The sequence below is a fragment of the Oncorhynchus nerka genome, unplaced genomic scaffold, assembly GCF_034236695.1.
Source record: "Oncorhynchus nerka isolate Pitt River unplaced genomic scaffold, Oner_Uvic_2.0 unplaced_scaffold_1265, whole genome shotgun sequence".
In the NCBI taxonomy this organism is placed as follows: Eukaryota; Metazoa; Chordata; class Actinopteri; order Salmoniformes; family Salmonidae; genus Oncorhynchus; species Oncorhynchus nerka.
This window is the reverse complement of record NW_027040079.1, coordinates 79,404-98,052: the sequence shown is the minus strand read 5'-3', so window position 1 is coordinate 98,052 and position 18,649 is coordinate 79,404. Positions and strand designations below refer to the sequence as shown.

General features: G+C 48.2%; 1 pseudogene; it reads left to right on the top strand.

Annotated features, from left to right (window-relative positions):
- Nucleotides 1-18,649, top strand: part of LOC135569009 (FERM, ARHGEF and pleckstrin domain-containing protein 1-like) — a 96,891-nt pseudogene that overhangs the window by 15,610 nt on the left and 62,632 nt on the right.

The following is an 18,649-nucleotide window of genomic DNA, read 5'->3' as shown; positions in this document are numbered from 1 at the left end:
TCTCTCCCTCTCTCGTCTCTCCCTCCACAGGCCCTAAGAACACCATCCTTCGTTTTGTGGTGAAGTTCTTCCCTCCTGACCACACACAGCTGCTGGAGGAGCTGACACGGTAAGAGTGGACAAGTCTTCTTCCTCTCAACACACTCTGAACCATCAAAGGGACTTCAACATTCTGTAGAGTTACAATCCTTTCCTTTCCTGGTGTTTAAAGTGGTTAATGTCTCATGAGTCCAGCGTATCCTACAACTCAGAGGCCAAAACAAACAGTAACAGGAAGTGTGACAGGAAGTCAGAAGTCTCCTTCCTGTGTTTGTATCTTCTGCAGTTCTAATATATCCTTAACAAGAGAAGAGGGGACACAGTGTAACCTACTGTTGAGGGACGAGACACAGTGTAACCTACTGTTGAAGGACGAGACACAGTGTAAACTACTGTTGAAGGACGAGACACAGTGTAAACTACTGTTGAGGGACGAGACACAGTGTAACCTACTGTTGAGGGACGAGACACAGTGTAACCTACTGTTGAAGGACGAGACACAGTGAGACACAGTGTAACCTACTGTTGAAGGACGAGACACAGTGAGACACAGTGTAACCTACTGTTGAAGGACGAGACACAGTGTAACCTACTGTTGAAGGACGAGACACAGTGTAACCTACTGTTGAAGGACGAGACACAGTGAGACACAGTGTAACCTACTGTTGAGGGACGAGACACAGTGAGACACAGTGTAACCTACTGTTGAAGGACGAGACACAGGGTAACCTACTGATGAGGGACGAGACACAGTGTAACCTACTGTTGAGGGACGAGACACAGTGAGACACAGTGTAACCTACTGTTGAAGGACGAGACACAGTGAGACACAGTGTAACCTACTGTTGAGGGACGAGACACAGTGTAACCTACTGTTGAAGGACGAGACACAGTGTAACCTACTGTTGAGGGACGAGACACAGTGTAACCTACTCTTGAGGGACGAGACACAGTGAGACACAGTGTAACCTACTGTTGAAGGACGAGACACAGTGTAAACTACTGATGAGGGACGAGACACAGTGTAAACTACTGATGAGGGACGAGACACAGTGTAACCTACTGTTGAGGGACGAGACACAGTGTAACCTACTGTTGAGGGACGAGACACAGTGTAACCTACTCTTGAGGGACGAGACACAGTGTAAACTACTGATGAGGGACGAGACACAGTGTAACCTACTATTTAACCAGGTAGGCTGGTTGAGAACAAGTTCTCAGTTACACCTGCGACCTGGCCAAGATAAAGCAAAGCAGTGTGAACAGACAACAACAGAGTTACACATGGAGTAAAACAAACATACAGTAAATAACACAATAGAGAAGTCTATATACAGTGTGTGCAAATGAAGTAAGGGGGTAAGGCAATAAATAGGCCATAGTAGCGAAGTAATTACAATTTAGCAATTTAAATTGGAGTGATAGATGTGCAGATGAGGATGTGCAAGTAGTGATACTGGTGTGGAAAAGAGCAGAAAAACAAAACCAATATGAGGTAGGTAGTTGGTTGGATGGGCTATTTACAGATTGGTTGTGTACAGCTGCAGCGATCGGTAAGCTGCTCTGACAGCTGATGCTTAAAGTGAGGGAGATATAAGACTCCAACTTCAGTGATTTTTGCAGTTTGTTCCAGTCATTGGCAGCAGAGAACTGGAAGGAAAGGAGGCCAAAGGAGGTGTTGGCTTTGGGGGCGTCCAGTGAGATATACCTGCTGGAGCACGTGCTACGGGTGGATGTTGTTATGGTGACCAGTGAGATATACCTGCTGGAGCGTGTGCTATGGGTGGATGTTGTTATGGTGACCAGTGAGATATACCTGCTGGAGCGCGTGCTATGGGTGGGTGGTGTTATGGTGACCAGTGGGATACCTAGTCAGTTGGAAAGGGGGGATACCTAGTCAGTTGGAAAGGGGGATACCTAGTCAGTTGGAAAGGGAAAGGGGGATACCTAGTCAGTTGGAAAGGGGGATACCTAGTCAGTTGGAAAGGGAAAGGGGATACCTAGTCAGTTGGAAAGGGGGGATACCTAGTCAGTTGGAAAGGGGGATACCTAGTCAGTTGGAAAGGAAAAGGGGGGATACCTAGTCAGTTGGAAAGGGAAAGGGGGATATCTAGTCAGTTGGAAAGGGGGATACCTAGTCAGTTGGAAAGGGAAAGGGGGATACCTAGTCAGTTGGAAAGGGGGATACCTAGTCAGATGGAAAGGGAAAGGGGGATACCTAGTCAGTTGGAAAGGGGGATACCTAGTCAGTTGGAAAGGGGGATACCTAGTCAGTTGGAAAGGGAAAGGGGGATACCTAGTCAGTTGGAAAGGGGGATACCTAGTCAGATGGAAAGGGGGATACCTAGTCAGTTGGAAAGGGGGATACCTAGTCAGTTGGAAAGGGGGGGGGATACCTAGTCAGTTGGAAAGGGGGTACCTAGTCAGTTGGAAAGGGGGTACCTAGTCAGTTGGAAAGGGGGATACCTAGTCAGTTGGAAAGGGGGATACCTAGTCAGTTGGAAAGGGGGATACCTAGTCAGTTGGAAAGGGGGATACCTAGTCAGTTGGAAAGGGGGATACCTAGTCAGTTGGAAAGGGGATACCTAGTCAGTTGGAAAGGGGGATACCTAGTCAGTTGGAAAGGGAAAAGGGGATACCTAGTCAGTTGGAAAGGGGGATACCTAGTCAGTTGGAAAGGGGGATACCTAGTCAGTTGGAAAGGGGATACCTAGTCAGTTGGAAAGGGGGATACCTAGTCAGTTGGAAAGGGGGATACCTAGTCAGTTGGAAAGGGGGATACCTAGTCAGTTGGAAAGGGGGATACCTAGTCAGTTGGAAAGGGGGATACCTAGTCAGTTGGAAAGGGGGATACCTAGTCAGTTGGAAAGGGAAAGGGGGATACCTAGTCAGTTGGAAAGGGGGATACCTAGTCAGTTGGAAAGGGGGATACCTAGTCAGTTGGAAAGGGGGATACCTAGTCAGTTGGAAAGGGGGGGAAAGTTGGAAAGGGGGATACCTAGTCAGTTGGAAAGGGGATACCTAGTCAGTTGGAAAGGGAAAGGGGGATACCTAGTCAGTTGGAAAGTTGGGGGGATACCTAGTCAGTTGGAAAGGGGGATACCTAGTCAGTTGGAAAGGGGGATACCTAGTCAGTTGGAAAGGGGGATACCTAGTCAGTTGGAAAGGGGGATACCTAGTCAGTTGGAAAGGGGGATACCTAGTCAGTTGGAAAGGGGGATACCTAGTCAGTTGGAAAGGGGGTACCTAGTCAGTTGGAAAGGGAAAGGGGGATACCTAGTCAGTTGGAAAGGGGGATACCTAGTCAGTTGGAAAGGGAAAGGGGGATACCTAGTCAGTTGGAAAGGTTCATTTAGATGGATGGAGGGCTGTTTTATGTCTTGGCAACATTCTCACGCTGTTTGGGGATTCACACTCTGTCAAGGCAACTGATGTGACTTTTAGTTAACCCTGTAAGGCGGGTTGGGTTTTCAAGACTATGCCATTACACACCAGGTTTCTGACTGTGCAGACCAAAGGTTAATAGTTACCATGCGTATCCTCTCATGTTTTCTCCCCCTCTTTCTCTCTCGCTCTCTCTCTCTCTCTCTCTCTCTCTCTCTCTCTCCTCTCTCTCTCTCCTCCTCTCTCTCATTCTCCTCTCTCTCTCCTCTCTCTCTCTCCTTCTCCTCTCTCTCTCCTTCTACTCTCTCCTTCTACTCTCTCATTCTCCTTCTCTCTCTCCTCTCTCTCTCCTCCCTCTCTCTCCTCTCTCTTTCTCCTTCTCCTCTCTCTCCTTCTCCTCTCTCTCTCTCCTCTCTCTTTCTCCGTCTCTCTCTCTCATTCTACTGTCTCCTTCTCCTCGCTCTCTCCTTCTACTCTCTCCTTATACTCTCTCCTTCTCTCTCTCTCTCCTTCTCCTCTCTCTCTCTCCTCTCTCTCTTTCCTTCTCCTCTCTCTCTCCTTCTACTCTCTCCTTCTCCTTCTCCGTCTCTCTCTCTCATTCTACTCTCTCTCTCTCTCCTCTCTCTCTCCTCTCTCTCTCTCCTTCTCCTCTCTCTCTCTCCTTCTCCTCTCTCTCTCTCCTTCTCTCTCTCTCTCTCCGTCTCTCTCTCATTCTACTCTCTCCTTCTCTCTCTCTCTCTCTCTCTCCTCTCTCTCTCTCCTTCTCCTCTCTCTCCTCTCTCTCTCTCTCTCCTTCTCTCTCTCTCCTTCTCTCTCTCTCTCTCCGTCTCTCTCTCTCCTTCTCTCTCTCTCTCTCCGTCTCTCTCTCATTCTACTCTCTCTCTCTCTCATTCTACTCTCTCTCTCTCTCAGGTACCTGTTTGCTCTCCAGATAAAGCATGATCTGGCGTGTGGACGTCTGACCTGCAACGACACCAGTGCTGCTCTGCTGGTCTCTCATATCGTCCAGTGTAAGCATACTTTCTATTATAATATAGTTAGATCTTCCTGATTTATTTTAGTACAAGATCCAGTGTGTACTCCAGTGTGTGCTCCAGTGTGTGCTCCAGTGTGTGCTCCAGTGTGTACTCCAGTGTGTACTCCAGTGTGTACTCCAGTGTGTACTCCAGTGTGTACTGCAGTGTGTGCTCCAGTGTGTACTCCAGTGTGTGCTCCAGTGTGTACTGCAGTGTGTGCTCCAGTGTGTGCTCCAGTGTGTGCTCCAGTGTGTACTCCAGTGTGTACTGCAGTGTGTGCTCCAGTGTGTGCTCCAGTGTGTACTGCAGTGTGTGCTCCAGTGTGTGCTCCAGTGTGTGCTCCAGTGTGTACTCCAGTGTGTACTCCAGTGTGTACTCCAGTGTGTACTCCAGTGTGTGCTCCAGTGTGTGCTCCAGTGTGTACTCCAGTGTGTGGTCCAGTGTGTACTCCAGTGTGTACTCCAGTGTGTACTCCAGTGTGTACTCCAGTGTGTACTCCATTGTGTACTTCAGTGTGTACCGGCTCCAGTGTGTACTCCAGTGTGTGCTCCAGTGTGTACTCCAGTGTGTGATCCAGTGTGTACTCCAGTGTGTACTCCAGTGTGTGCTCCAGTGTGTACTCCAGTGTGTGCTCCAGTGTGTACTCCAGTGTGTGCTCCAGTGTGTGCTCCAGTGTGTGCTCCAGTGTGTGCTCCAGTGTGTGCTCCAGTGTGTGCTCCAGTGTGTGCTCCAGTGTGTGCTCCAGTGTGTACTCCAGTGTGTGCTCCAGTGTGTACTCCAGTGTGTACTCCAGTGTGTACTCCAGTGTGTACTCCAGTGTGTGCTCCAGTGTGTACTCCAGTGTGTACTCCAGTGTGTACCGGCTCCAGAGTGTACTCCAGTGTGTACCGGCTCCAGTGTGTACTCCAGTGTGTGCTCCAGTGTGTACTCCAGTGTGTACTCCATTGTGTACTTCAGTGTGTACCGGCTCCAGTGTGTACTCCAGTGTGTACCGGCTCCAGTGTGTAACGGCCAAGGACCTGTCCCGTTCTCATCACCGTTGGGTAATCTGGAGACTGTAGCTGAATACCTGAGAGGGAAAAGCTGCCAGTTCAGGCTCTAGTGGGGTAATCTGGAGAGACTAGCTGAATACCTGAGAGGGAAAAGCTGCTAGTTCAGGCTCTAGTGGGGTAATCTGGAGAGACTGTAGCTGAATACCTGAGAGGGAAAAGCTGCCAGTTCAGGCTCTAGTGGGGTAATCTGGAGAGACTAGCTGAATACCTGAGAGGGAAAAGCTGCTAGTTCAGGCTCTAGTGGGGTAATCTGGAGAGACTGTAGCTGAATACCTGAGAGGGAAAAGCTGCTAGTTCAGGCTCTAGTGGGGTAATCTGGAGAGACTGTAGCTGAATACGTGAGAGGGAAAAGATGCTAGTTCAGGCTCTAGTGGGGTAATCTGGAGAGACTAGCTGAATACCTGAGAGGGAAAAGCTGCCAGTTCAGGCTCTAGTGGGGTAATCTGGAGAGACTAGCTGAATACCTGAGAGGGAAAAGCTGCCAGTTCAGGCTCTAGTGGGATAATCTGGAGAGACTGTAGCTGAATACCTGAGAGGGAAAAGCTGCCAGTTCAGGCTCTAGTGGGGTGATCTGGAGAGACTGTAGCTGAATACCTGAGAGGGAAAAGCTGCCAGTTCAGGCTCTAGTGGGGTAATCTGGAGAGACTGTAGCTGAATACCTGAGAGGGAAAAGCTGCCAGTTTAGGCTCTAGTGGGGTAATCTGGAGAGACTGTATCTGAATACCTGAGAGGGAAAAGCTGCCAGTTCAGGCTCTAGTGGGGTAATCTGGAGAGACTGTAGCTGAATACCTGAGAGGGAAAAGCTGCTAGTTCAGGCTCTAGTGGGGTAATCTGGAGAGACTAGCTGAATACCTGAGAGGGAAAAGCTGCCAGTTCAGGCTCTAGTGGGGTAATCTGGAGAGACTAGCTGAATACCTGAGAGGGAAAAGCTGCCAGTTCAGGCTCTAGTGGGGTAATCAGGAGAGACTGTAGCTGAATACCTGAGAGGGAAAAGCTGCTAGTTCAGGCTCTAGTGGGGTAATCTGGAGAGACTGTAGCTGAATACCTGAGAGGGAAAAGCTGCCAGTTCAGGCTCTAGTGGGGTGATCTGGAGAGACTAGCTGAATACCTGAGAGGGAAAAGCTGCTATTTCAGGCTCTAGTGGGGTAATCAGGAGAGACTGTAGCTGAATACCCGAGAGGGAAAAGCTGCCAGTTCAGGCTCTAGTGGGGTAATCTGGAGAGACTAGCTGAATACCTGAGTGGGAAAAGCTGCCAGTTCAGGCTCTAGTGGGGTGATCTGGAGAGACTAGCTGAATACCTGAGAGGGAAAAGCTGCTAGTTCAGGCTCTAGTGGGGTAATCTGGAGAGACTGTAGCTGAATACCTGAGAGGGAAAAGCTGCCAGTTCAGGCTCTAGTGGGGTAATCTGGAGAGACTGAAGCTGAATACCTGAGAGGGAAAAGCTGCCAGTTCAGGCTCTAGTGGGGTAATCTGGAGAGACTGTAGCTGAATACCTGAGAGGGAAAAGCTGCTAGTTCAGGCTCTAGTGGGGTAATCTGTAGAGACTGTAGCTGAATACCTGAGAGGGAAAAGCTGCCAGTTCAGGCTCTAGTGGGGTAATCTGGAGAGACTGTAGCTGAATACCTGAGAGGGAAAAGCTGCCAGTTCAGGCTCTAGTGGGGTAATCTGGAGAGACTGTAGCTGAATACCTGAGAGGAAAAGCTGCCAGTTCAGGCTCTAGTGGGGTGAATACCTGGAGGGAGACAGTTCAGGCTCTGAATACCTGGAGACTAGCTGGGAAAAGCTGCCAGTTCAGGCTCTAGTGGGGTAATCTGGAGAGACTGTAGCTGAATACCTGAGAGGGAAAAGCTGCCAGTTCAGGCTCTAGTGGGGTAATCTGGAGAGACTGTAGCTGAATACCTGAGAGGGAAAAGCTGCCAGTTCAGGCTCTAGTGGGGTAATCTGGAGAGACTGTAGCTGAATACCTGAGAGGGAAAAGCTGCCAGTTCAGGCTCTAGTGGGGTAATCTGGAGAGACTAGCTGAATACCTGAGAGGGAAAAGCTGCTAGTTCAGGCTCTAGTGGGGTAATCAGCTGAATACCTGAGAGGGAAAAGCTCTAGTTCAGGCTCTAGTGGGGTAATCTGGAGAGACTAGCTGAATACCTGAGAGGGAAAAGCTGCCAGTTCAGGCTCTAGTGGGGTAATCAGGAGAGACTGTAGCTGAATACCTGAGAGGGAAAAGCTGCCAGTTCAGGCTCTAGTGGGGTAATCTGGAGAGACTGTAGCTGAATACCTGAGAGGGAAAAGCTGCCAGTTCAGGCTCTAGTGGGGTAATCTGGAGAGACTGTAGCTGAATACCTGAGAGGGAAAAGCTGCCAGTTCAGGCTCTAGTGGGGTAATCTGGAGAGACTGTAGCTGAATACCTGCTGCCAGAGTGATCTGGAGAGACTAGCTGAATACCTGAGGAGGAAAAGCTGCTAGTTCAGGCTCTAGTGGGGTAATCTGGAGAGACTGTAGCTGAATACCTGAGAGGGAAAAGCTGCCAGTTCAGGCTCTAGTGGGGTAATCTGGAGAGACTAGCTGAATACCTGAGAGGGAAAAGCTGCCAGACTCTAGTGAATACCTGAGAGGGAAAAGGAAAAGCTGCCAGTTCAGGCTCTAGTGGGGTAATCTGGAGAGACTGTAGCTGAATACCTGAGAGGGAAAAGCTGCCAGTTCAGGCTCTAGTGGGGTAATCTGGAGAGACTGTAGCTGAATACCTGAGAGGGAAAAGCTGCCAGTTCAGGCTCTAGTGGGGTAATCTGGAGAGACTGTAGCTGAATACCTGAGAGGGAAAAGCTGCCAGTTCAGGCTCTAGTGGGGTAATCTGGAGAGACTAGCTGAATACCTGAGAGGGAAAAGCTGCCAGTTCAGGCTCTAGTGGGGTAATCTGGAGAGACTGTAGCTGAATACCTGAGAGGGAAAAGCTGCCAGTTCAGGCTCTAGTGGGGTAATCTGGAGAGACTGTAGCTGAATACCTGAGAGGGAAAAGCTGCCAGTTCAGGCTCTAGTGGGGTAATCTGGAGAGACTGTAGCTGAATGTAGCTGAGAGGGCTGCCAGTTCAGGCTCTGGGGTAATCTGGAGAGACTGTAGCTGTGAGAGGGAAAAGCTCAGTTCAGGCTCTAGTGGGGTAATCTGGAGAGACTGTAGCTGAATACCTGAGAGGGAAAAGCTGCCAGTTCAGGCTCTAGTGGGGTAATCTGGAGAGACTAGCTGAATACCTGAGAGGGAAAAGCTGCCAGTTCAGGCTCTAGTGGGGTAATCTGGAGAGACTGCTGAATACCTGAGAGGAAATAGCTGCTAGTTCAGGCTGAGTGGGGTAATCTGGAAGCTGTAGCTGAATACCTGAGAGGGAAAAGCTGTTCAGGCTCTAGTGGGGTAATCTGGAGAGACTGTAGCTGAATACCTGAGAGGGAAAAGCTGCCAGTTCAGGCTCTAGTGGGGTAATCTGGAGAGACTGTAGCTGAATACCTGAGAGGGAAAAGCTGCCAGTTCAGGCTCTAGTGGGGTAATCTGGAGAGACTAGCTGAATACCTGAGAGGGAAAAGCTGCTAGTTCAGGCTCTAGTGGGGTAATCTGGAGAGACTGTAGCTGAATACCTGAGAGGGAAAAGCTGCCAGTTCAGGCTCTAGTGGGGTAATCTGGAGAGACTGTAGCTGAATACCTGAGAGGGAAAAGCTGCCAGTTCAGGCTCTAGTGGGGTAATCTGGAGAGACTGTAGCTGAATACCTGAGAGGGAAAAGCTGCTAGTTCAGGCTCTATTGGGGTAATCAGGAGAGACTGTAGCTGAATACCTGAGAGGGAAAAGCTGCCAGTTCAGGCTCTAGTGGGGTAATCTGGAGAGACTGTAGCTGAATACCTGAGAGGGAAAAGCTGCCAGTTCAGGCTCTAGTGGGGTAATCTGGAGAGACTAGCTGAATACCTGAGAGGGAAAAGCTGCCAGTTCAGGCTCTAGTGGGGTAATCAGGAGAGACTGTAGCTGAATACCTGAGAGGGAAAAGCTGCCAGTTCAGGCTCTAGTGGGGTAATCTGGAGAGACTGTAGCTGAATACCTGAGAGGGAAAAGCTGCCAGTTCAGGCTCTAGTGGGGTAATCTGGATCTGGAGAGACTGTAGCTGAATACCTGAGAGGGAAAAGCTGCCAGTTCAGGCTCTAGTGGGGTAATCTGGAGAGACTGATCTGGAGAGTAGCTGAATACCTGAGAGGGAAAAGCTGCCAGTTCAGGCTCTAGTGGGGTAATCTGGAGAGACTAGCTGAATACCTGAGAGGGAAAAGCTGCTAGTTCAGGCTCTAGTGGGGTAATCTGGAGAGACTAGCTGAATACCTGAGAGGGAAAAGCTGCCAGTTCAGGCTCTAGTGGGGTAATCTGGAGAGACTGTAGCTGAATACCTGAGAGTGGGGAAAAGCTGCCAGTTCAGGCTCTAGTGGGGTAATCTGGAGAGACTAGCTGAATACCTGAGAGGGAAAAGCTGCCAGTTCAGGCTCTAGTGGGGTAATCAGGAGAGACTGTAGCTGAATACCTGAGAGGGAAAAGCTGCTAGTTCAGGCTCTAGTGGGGTAATCTGGAGAGACTGTAGCTGAATACCTGAGAGGGAAAAGCTGCCAGTTCAGGCTCTAGTGGGGTAATCAGGAGAGACTGTAGCTGAATACCTGAGTGGGAAAAGCTGCCAGTTCAGGCTCTAGTGGGGTGATCTGGAGAGACTAGCTGAATACCTTAGAGGGAAAAGCTGCTAGTTCAGGCTCTAGTGGGGTAATCTGGAGAGACTGTAGCTGAATACCTGAGAGGGAAAAGCTGCCAGTTCAGGCTCTAGTGGGGTAATCTGGAGAGACTGAAGCTGAATATCTGAGAGGGAAAAGCTGCCAGTTCAGGCTCTAGTGGGGTAATCAGGAGAGACTGTAGCTGAATACCTGAGAGGGAAAAGCTGCTAGTTCAGGCTCTAGTGGGGTAATCTGGAGAGACTGTAGCTGAATACCTGAGAGGGAAAAGCTGCCAGTTCAGGCTCTAGTGGGGTAATCACGAGAGACTGTAGCTGAATACCTGAGTGGGAAAAGCTGCCAGTTCAGGCTCTAGTGGGGTGATCTGGAGAGACTAGCTGAATACCTTAGAGGGAAAAGCTGCTAGTTCAGGCTCTAGTGGGGTAATCTGGAGAGACTGTAGCTGAATACCTGAGAGGGAAAAGCTGCCAGTTCAGGCTCTAGTGGGGTAATCTGGAGAGACTGAAGCTGAATATCTGAGAGGGAAAAGCTGCCAGTTCAGGCTCTAGTGGGGTAATCTGGAGAGACTGTAGCTGAATACCTGAGAGGGAAAAGCTGCTAGTTCAGGCTCTAGTGGGGTAATCTGGAGAGACTAGCTGAATACCTGAGAGGGAAAAGCTGCTAGTTCAGGCTCTAGTGGGGTAATCTGGAGAGACTGTAGCTGAATACCTGAGAGGGAAAAGCTGCTAGTTCAGGCTCTAGTGGGGTAATCAGGAGAGACTGTAGCTGAATAGCTGAGAGGGAAAAGCTGCTAGTTCAGGCTCTAGTGGGGTAATCAGGAGAGACTGTAGCTGAATAGCTGAGAGGGAAAAGCTGCTAGTTCAGGCTCTAGTGGGGTAATCAGGAGAGACTGTAGCTGAATACCTGAGAGGGAAAAGCTGCTAGTTCAGGCTCTAGTGGGGTAATCAGGAGAGACTGTAGCTGAATACCTGAGAGGGAAAAGCTGCTAGTTCAGGCTCTAGTGGGGTGATCTGGAGAGACTGTAGCTGAATAGCTGAGAGGGAAAAGCTGCCAGTTCAGGCTCTAGTGGGGTGACGTCTGTGTGGATTGAACTCTCCTCTTGGTTATTCAGTAACACTCCTCTCCCCTTTCTCCTCTCTCTCGTCTCTCCTCTCTCTCGTCTCTCTCCTCTCTCTCGTCTCTCTCCTCTCTCTCCTCCCTCTCGTCTCTCCTCTCTCTCGTCTCTCTCCTCTCTCTCGTCTCTCCTCTCTCTCGTCTCTCGTCTCTCCTCCCTCTCGTCTCTCCTCCCTCTCGTCTCTCCTCCCTCTCGTCTCTCTTCCCTCTCGCACCTCCTCCCTCTCGCACCTCCTTCCTCTCGTTTCTCGTCTCTCTCGTCTCTCTCCTCCCTCTCGTCTCTCTCCTCCCTCTCGTCTCTCTCCTCCCTCTCGTCTCTCCTCTCTCTCTTCTCCTCCCTCTTGTCTCTCCTCTCTCTCTTCTCCTCTCTCTTGTCTCTCCTCTCTCTCTTCTCCTCCCTCTTGTCTCTCCTCTCTCTCGTCTCTCCTCTCTCTCTTCTCCTCCCTCTTGTCTCTCCTCTCTCTTCTCCTCCCTCTCGTCTCCTCTCTCTTCTCCTCCCTCTCGTCTCTCCTCTCCTCTCTCTCTTCTCCTCCATCTCATCTCTCCTCTCTCTCTTCTACTCTCTCCTATCTTTCCCTCTTTCTCGATCTCTCCTCTCTTCTCTCCACAGCTGAGATCGGGGACTTTGACGAGGTCCAGAGTTTTCAGCACCTTCTTCACAACAAGTACATCCCTAACCAGGACGCTCTGATGGACAAGATCACAGAGTACCACCACAAGCACGTGTGAGTCACTCTACCTTTCTCTGGACCCTCCTGCAAAGTTGGAGTTTGGGTCACATACAAAGTGTCGACTACCGATCGCTGTCCGCGGTTCTGAAATTGCGATGTCTACGCGGTGGTCCTATCGACAGGCTACCAGATGACGTTTGGCTTTAATGGAGACGTGTTTATTTAGATTGGGTTGTCGTGTTTCGCCTCGTGTTTCGCCTCGTGTTTCGCCTCGTGTTTCGCCTCGTGTTTCTCGGAGCTACAGGCCTACGGCGTCACAATGCTGCTATCTACAACGTTGGCTGTGTTGTGTTTCTCGGAGCTACAGGCCTACGGCGTCACAATGCTGCTATTTACAACGTTGGCTGTGTTGTGTTTCTCTGAGCTACAGGCCTCACAATGCTGCTATCTACAATGTTGGCTGTGTTGTGTTTCTCAGAGCTACAGGCCTCACAATGCTGCTATTTACAACGTTGGCTGTGTTGTGTTTCTCTGACGTTGGCTGTGTTGTGTTTCTCTGAGCTACAGGCCTCACAATGCTGCTATCTACAACGTTGGCTGTGTTGTGTTTCTCTGAGCTACAGGCCTACGGCGTCACAATGCTGCTATCTACAATGTTGGCTGTGTTGTGTTTCTCTGAGCTACAGGCCTCACAATGCTGCTATCTGTTGGCTGTGTTGTGTTTCTCTGAGGCCTACGGCGTCACAATGCTACAACGTTGGCTCTGAGCTACAATACGGCGTCACAATGCTGCTATCTACAATGTTGGCTGTGTTGTGTTTCTCTGAGCCATGCAATGCTGCTATCTACAACGTTGGCTGTGTTGTGTTTCTCTGAGCTAACAGGCCTACAGGCGTCACAATGCTGCTATCTACAATGTTGGCTGTGTTGTGTGTGTGGTGTACCATACTAATCAGTAACCAATCATTTTGGGGGGTGTACCATACTAATCAGTAACCAATTATTTTGGGGGGTGGGGTGTACCATACTAATCAGTAACCAATAATTTTGGGGGGTGTACCATACTAATCAGTAACCAATTATTTTGGCTATCTACAATGTTGGCTGTGGTGTACCATACTAATCAGTAACCAATCATTTTGGGGGGTGTACCATACTAATCAGTAACCAATCATTTTGGGGGTGTACCATACTAATCAGTAACCAATCATTTTGGGGGGGTGTACCATACTAATCAGTAACCAATCATTTTGGGGGTGTACCATACTAATCAGTAACCAATCATTTTGGGGGTGTACCATACTAATCAGTAACCAATCATTTTGGGGGGGTGTACCATACTAATCAGTAACCAATCATTTTGGGGGGGTGTAACCAATCATTTTACTAATACTAATCAGTAACCAATCATTTTGGGGGTGTACCATACTAATCAGTAACCAATCATTTTGGGGGGTGTACCATACTAATCAGTAACCAATCATTTTGGGGGGGGGGTGTACCATACTAATCAGTAACCAATCATTTTGGGGGGGTGTACCATACTAATCAGTAACCAATCATTTTGGGGTGTACCATACTAATCAGTAACCAATTATTTTTGGGGGGTGTACCATACTAATCAGTAACCAATTATTTTGGGGGGGGGGGGTGTACCATACTAATCAGTAACCAATTATTTTGGGGGGTGTACCATACTAATCAGTAACCAATTATTTTGGGGGTGTACCATACTAATCAGTAACCAATTATTTTGGGGGGGGGGGGGTGTACCATACTAATCAGTAACCAATCATTTTGGGGGGGGGGTGTACCATACTAATCAGTAACCAATCATTTTGGGGGGGTGTACCATACTAATCAGTAACCAATTATTTTGGGGGTGTACCATACTAATCAGTAACCAATCATTTTGGGGGTGTACCATACTAATCAGTAACCAAATCAGTAACCAATCAGTAACCAATTTTTTGGGGGGGGGGTGTACCATACTAATCAGTAACCAATCATTTTGGGGGGTGTACCATACTAATCAGTAACCAATCATTTTGGGGGGTGTACCATACTAATCAGTAACCAATCATTTTGGGGGGGTGTACCATACTAATCAGTAACCAATTATTTTTTTGGGGGTGTACCATACTAATCAGTAACCAATTATTTTTTTGGGGGTGTACCATACTAATCAGTAACCAATCATTTTGGGGGTGTACCATACTAATCAGTAACCAATTATTTTTTTTGGGGGGTGTACCATACTAATCAGTAACCAATCATTTTGGGGGTGTACCATACTAATCAGTAACCAATTATTTTTTTTGGGGGTGTACCATACTAATCAGTAACCAATCATTTTGGGGGGTGTACCATACTAATCAGTAACCAATTATTTTGGGGGTGTACCATACTAATCAGTAACCAATCATTGGGGGGGGGTGTACCATACTAATCAGTAACCAATCATTTTGGAGGGGGTGTACCATACTAATCAGTAACCAATCATTTTGGGGGGGGGGTGTACCGTGCCTTTGGAGAATATTCAGAACCCTTGACTTTAATCCACATTTTGTTACGTTACAGCCTTATTCTAAAATGGATTCAAAATGATAATTTTCTCATATCTATACACAATACCCCATAATGTCAAAGCAAAAACAGGTTTTTAGAAATGTTTGCAAGGACTGTGTCGAGGTACAGATCTGGGGAAAGGTCTCCAAGAACACAGTGGCCTTATAATTGAAACGTTTGTAACCACTAAGATTCTGCCTCGAACTGGCCGCCCGGCCAAACTAAGCAATCGGGGGAGAAGGGCCTTGGTCAGGGGGGTGGCCAAGACCCGAACTGGCCGCCCGGCCAAACTAAGCAATCGGGGGAGAAGGGCCTTGGTCAGGGGGGTGGCCAAGACCCGATAGTCACTCTGACAGAGCTCCAGAGTTCGTCTGTGGAGATAGGAGAACCTTCCAGAAGGACAACCATCTCTGCAGCACTCCACCAATCAGGCCTTTAACCTCATAGATCTTTTTAAAACTTCACATGTGTGTTTAACCTCATAGTCCGCCCCATCCCGCATGCGGTATCGTTACTACAGCCTCAAGCTCATTACCATAACGCAACGTTAGCGATTTCTAAAAATCGCAAATGAAATGAAATAAATATGCCTGCTCTCAAGCTTATCCTTTTCTTAACAATCCTGTCGTCTCAGATTTTCAAAATATGCTTTAGAACCAGAGAAAATCAATAATTTGTGTAAGAGTGGTGATAGCTAGCTTAGCATTTAGCGTTAGCATTTAGCACGCAACATATTCACAAAAACCAGCCAAAGAATCAAATAAAATAATTTACCTTTGAAGAACTTCAGATGTTTCAATGAGGAGACTCTCAGTTACATAGCAGATGTCCAGTTTTTCCTGAAAGATTCTTGTGTAGGACACATCGTTCCCTTTTGTTACTATGCATTTGGCTACCGAAACTAACCGAAAATTCAGTCACCTACACGTCGAACTTTTTTCCGAATTAACTCCATAATATCGACTGAAACATGGAAAACGTTGTTTCAATCAATCCTGAAGGTGTTTTGTCATATATCTCTTCATTGAAATGCCGTTGCTGGAAGCCTGCATTCTTCTGTGATTCGGATGGAAAAATACTGGGAGCTGACTTTTGCGCACCAAATGCCACGCAGACACCAAGCGGGACACTTGGCAATTGTAGTCTCTTATGGTCAATCTTCCAATGATATGCCTACAAATACGTCACAATGCTGCAGAGACCTTGGGGAAACAAGATAAAGTGTCCGTTGATTCCTGTCGCATTCACTGCCATATAAGGCGATCATGGAAAACGTAGCCTCAAAAATCCTGTTCATTTCCTGGTCGGTCATACATCTTGGTTTTGCCCGAAGCATTTGTTCTAAGGGACTCACAGTGAAAATCTTTGCAGTTCTGGAAACGTAAGAGTCTCTTCTTTCCAAAACTATCAATTCCAAGCATATTCGAGCATCTTTTCGTGACAAAATATTGCGCTTAAAACGGGCACGTCTTTTTATCCAAAAATGAAATACTGCCCCTAGAGTACTAACAGGTTAACGGTAGACTGACCTGACAGAAGCCATTCCTCAGTAAAAAGGCACATGACAGATTACATCAGAAAGATGAGAAGTTAGATGGTGATTTAGCTGCTGTAGATTAAGCTTGATGTACATCAGTAGCCAAGGCCCAGTCTTATGTAATGCAGTACTGTAGTGTCTAGCATCCAGCCAGCGTCAGAGCAGTGTTGATGTTAATCTGACAGGCAACGTCTCTGTCCCCGTCTCTGTCCCCGTCTCTCTCTGTCCCTGTCTCTGTCCCTGTCCCCGTCCCCATCTCTGTCCCTGTCTCTGTTCCCGTCCCTGTCCCCGTCCCTGTCCCCGTCTCTGTCCCTGTCCCCATCTCTGTCCCTGTCCTTGTCTCTGTCCCCGTCCCTGTCTCTGTCCCCGTCCCTGTCCCCGACCCTGTCCCTGTCTCTGTCCCTGTCCCTGTCTCTGTTCCCGTCCTTGTCTCTGTTCCCGTCCTTGTCTCTGTTCCCGTCCTTGTCTCTGTCCCTGTCCCTGTCTCTGTTCCTGTCCCTGTCCCTGTCTCTGTCCCTGTCCCTGTCCCTGTCCCTGTCTCTGTCCCTGTCTCTGTCCCTGTCCCTGTCCCTGTCCCCGTCTCTGTCCCTGTCCTTGTCTCTGTCCCCGTCTCTGTCCCTGTCTCTGTCCCCGTCTCTGTCTCTGTCCCTGTCCCTGTCTCTGTCCCTGTCCCCACACAGATGGTTAGAGATGGTAATCCATAAAGCGCCCCCTGCCTTCCAGCCTTCCATGTAAAACTATTGTGGGACTGATGGAACAAGACTGTCCCTGTCCTTCCTTTCCCAGAATTCCAGCTGAGATGACTCATCCATTCCTTGGGTGTATGCCAGGACCACTTCCTCCCTCTCATCCCTCCCTCCTCTGCTCTCTCTCCCAGCCTCTCCTCCCAGAGATGGGCACCAGTCCTACGCTTTAGTTTTCCCTGGGTGTAGACGTTGTCCCTAACCACAGATCTAGGATCAGATGACCCTACCACTAGTCTTCCCTGGGTGTAGACGGTGTCCCTAACCACAGATCTAGGATCAGATGACCCCTAGTCTTCCCTGGGTGTAGACGTTGTCCCTAACCACAGATCTAGGATCAGATGACCCTACCCCTAGTCTTCCATGCCCCCTTTTACTCCCTCTCTATCTGCCCTACCAACCCCCTCTTCCCTCTGTGTCTGTCCTACCAACCCCCCTCTACCTCCTCTGCCCTCTGTGTCTGCCCTACCAACCCCCTCTACCCTCTCTTCCCTCTGTGTCTGCCCTACCAACCCCCTCTACCCTCTGTGTCTGTCCTACCAACCCCCTCTACCCTCTGTGTCTGCCCTACCAACCCCCTCTACCCCCTCTTCCCTCTGCGTCTGTCCTACCAACCCCAACCCTCTATGTCTGTCCTACCAACCCCCCTACCCCCTCTACCCTCTGTGTCTGTCCTACCAACCCCCTCTACCCCCTCTACCCTCTCTGCCCGACCAACCCCTCTACCCCCTCTTCCCTCTGTGTCTGCCCGACCTACCCCTCTACCCTTTGTGTCTGCCCGACCAACCCCCTCTACCCCCTCTTCCCTCTGTGTCTGCCCTACCAACCCCCTCTATCCCCTCCACCCTCTGTGTCTATCCTACCAAACCGGGCCCCTCTCCACCCCCCAAACCAACCACTGTCCCTCAGGAGACCAGCCAGCCCAGATCAGAGCAGGAAGGATGGAAGTGCCTAATTCAGGCCGACATACAGGAAACAGGAAACTATTTCCACTCAGCAGATTTAGTAACTCAAAGTCTCTCGTGTGTTGGTGGGCAGGCGGAGGGCAATATATTGGTTAAGCAAGCATTATGTTCATGGATTCTATTAGTTTAGTGGATTCTATTAGTTGAATGGATTCTATGAATGGATTCTATTAGTTGAATGGATTCTATTAGTTGAATGGATTCTATTAGTTGAATGGATTCTATTAGTTGAATGGATTCTATTAGTTGAATGGATTCTATTAGTTTAGTGGATTCTATTAGTTGAATGGATTCTATGAATGGATTCTATTAGTTTAGTGGATTCTATTAGTTGAATGGATTCTATTAGTTGAATGGATTCTATTAGTTGAATGGATTCTATTAGTTTAGTGGATTCTATTAGTTGAATGGATTCTATGAATGGATTCTATTAGTTGAATGGATTCTATTAGTTTAATGGATTCTATTAGTTTAGTGGATTCTATTAGTTTAGTGGATTCTATTAGTTTAGTGGATTCTATTGGATTCTATTAGTTTAGTGGATTCTATTAGTTTATGGATTCTATTAGTTTAGTGGATTCTATTAGTTGAATGGATTCTATTAGTTTAATGGATTCTATTAGTTTAATGGATTCTATTAGTTTATGGATTCTATTAGTTTAGTGGATTCTATTAGTTTAATGGATTCTATTAGTTTAGTGGATTCTATTAGTTGAATGGATTCTATTAGTTGAATGGATTCTATTAGTTTAATGGATTCTATTAGTTTAGTGGATTCTATTAGTTTAGTGGATTCTATTAGTTTAGTGGATTCTATTAGTTTAA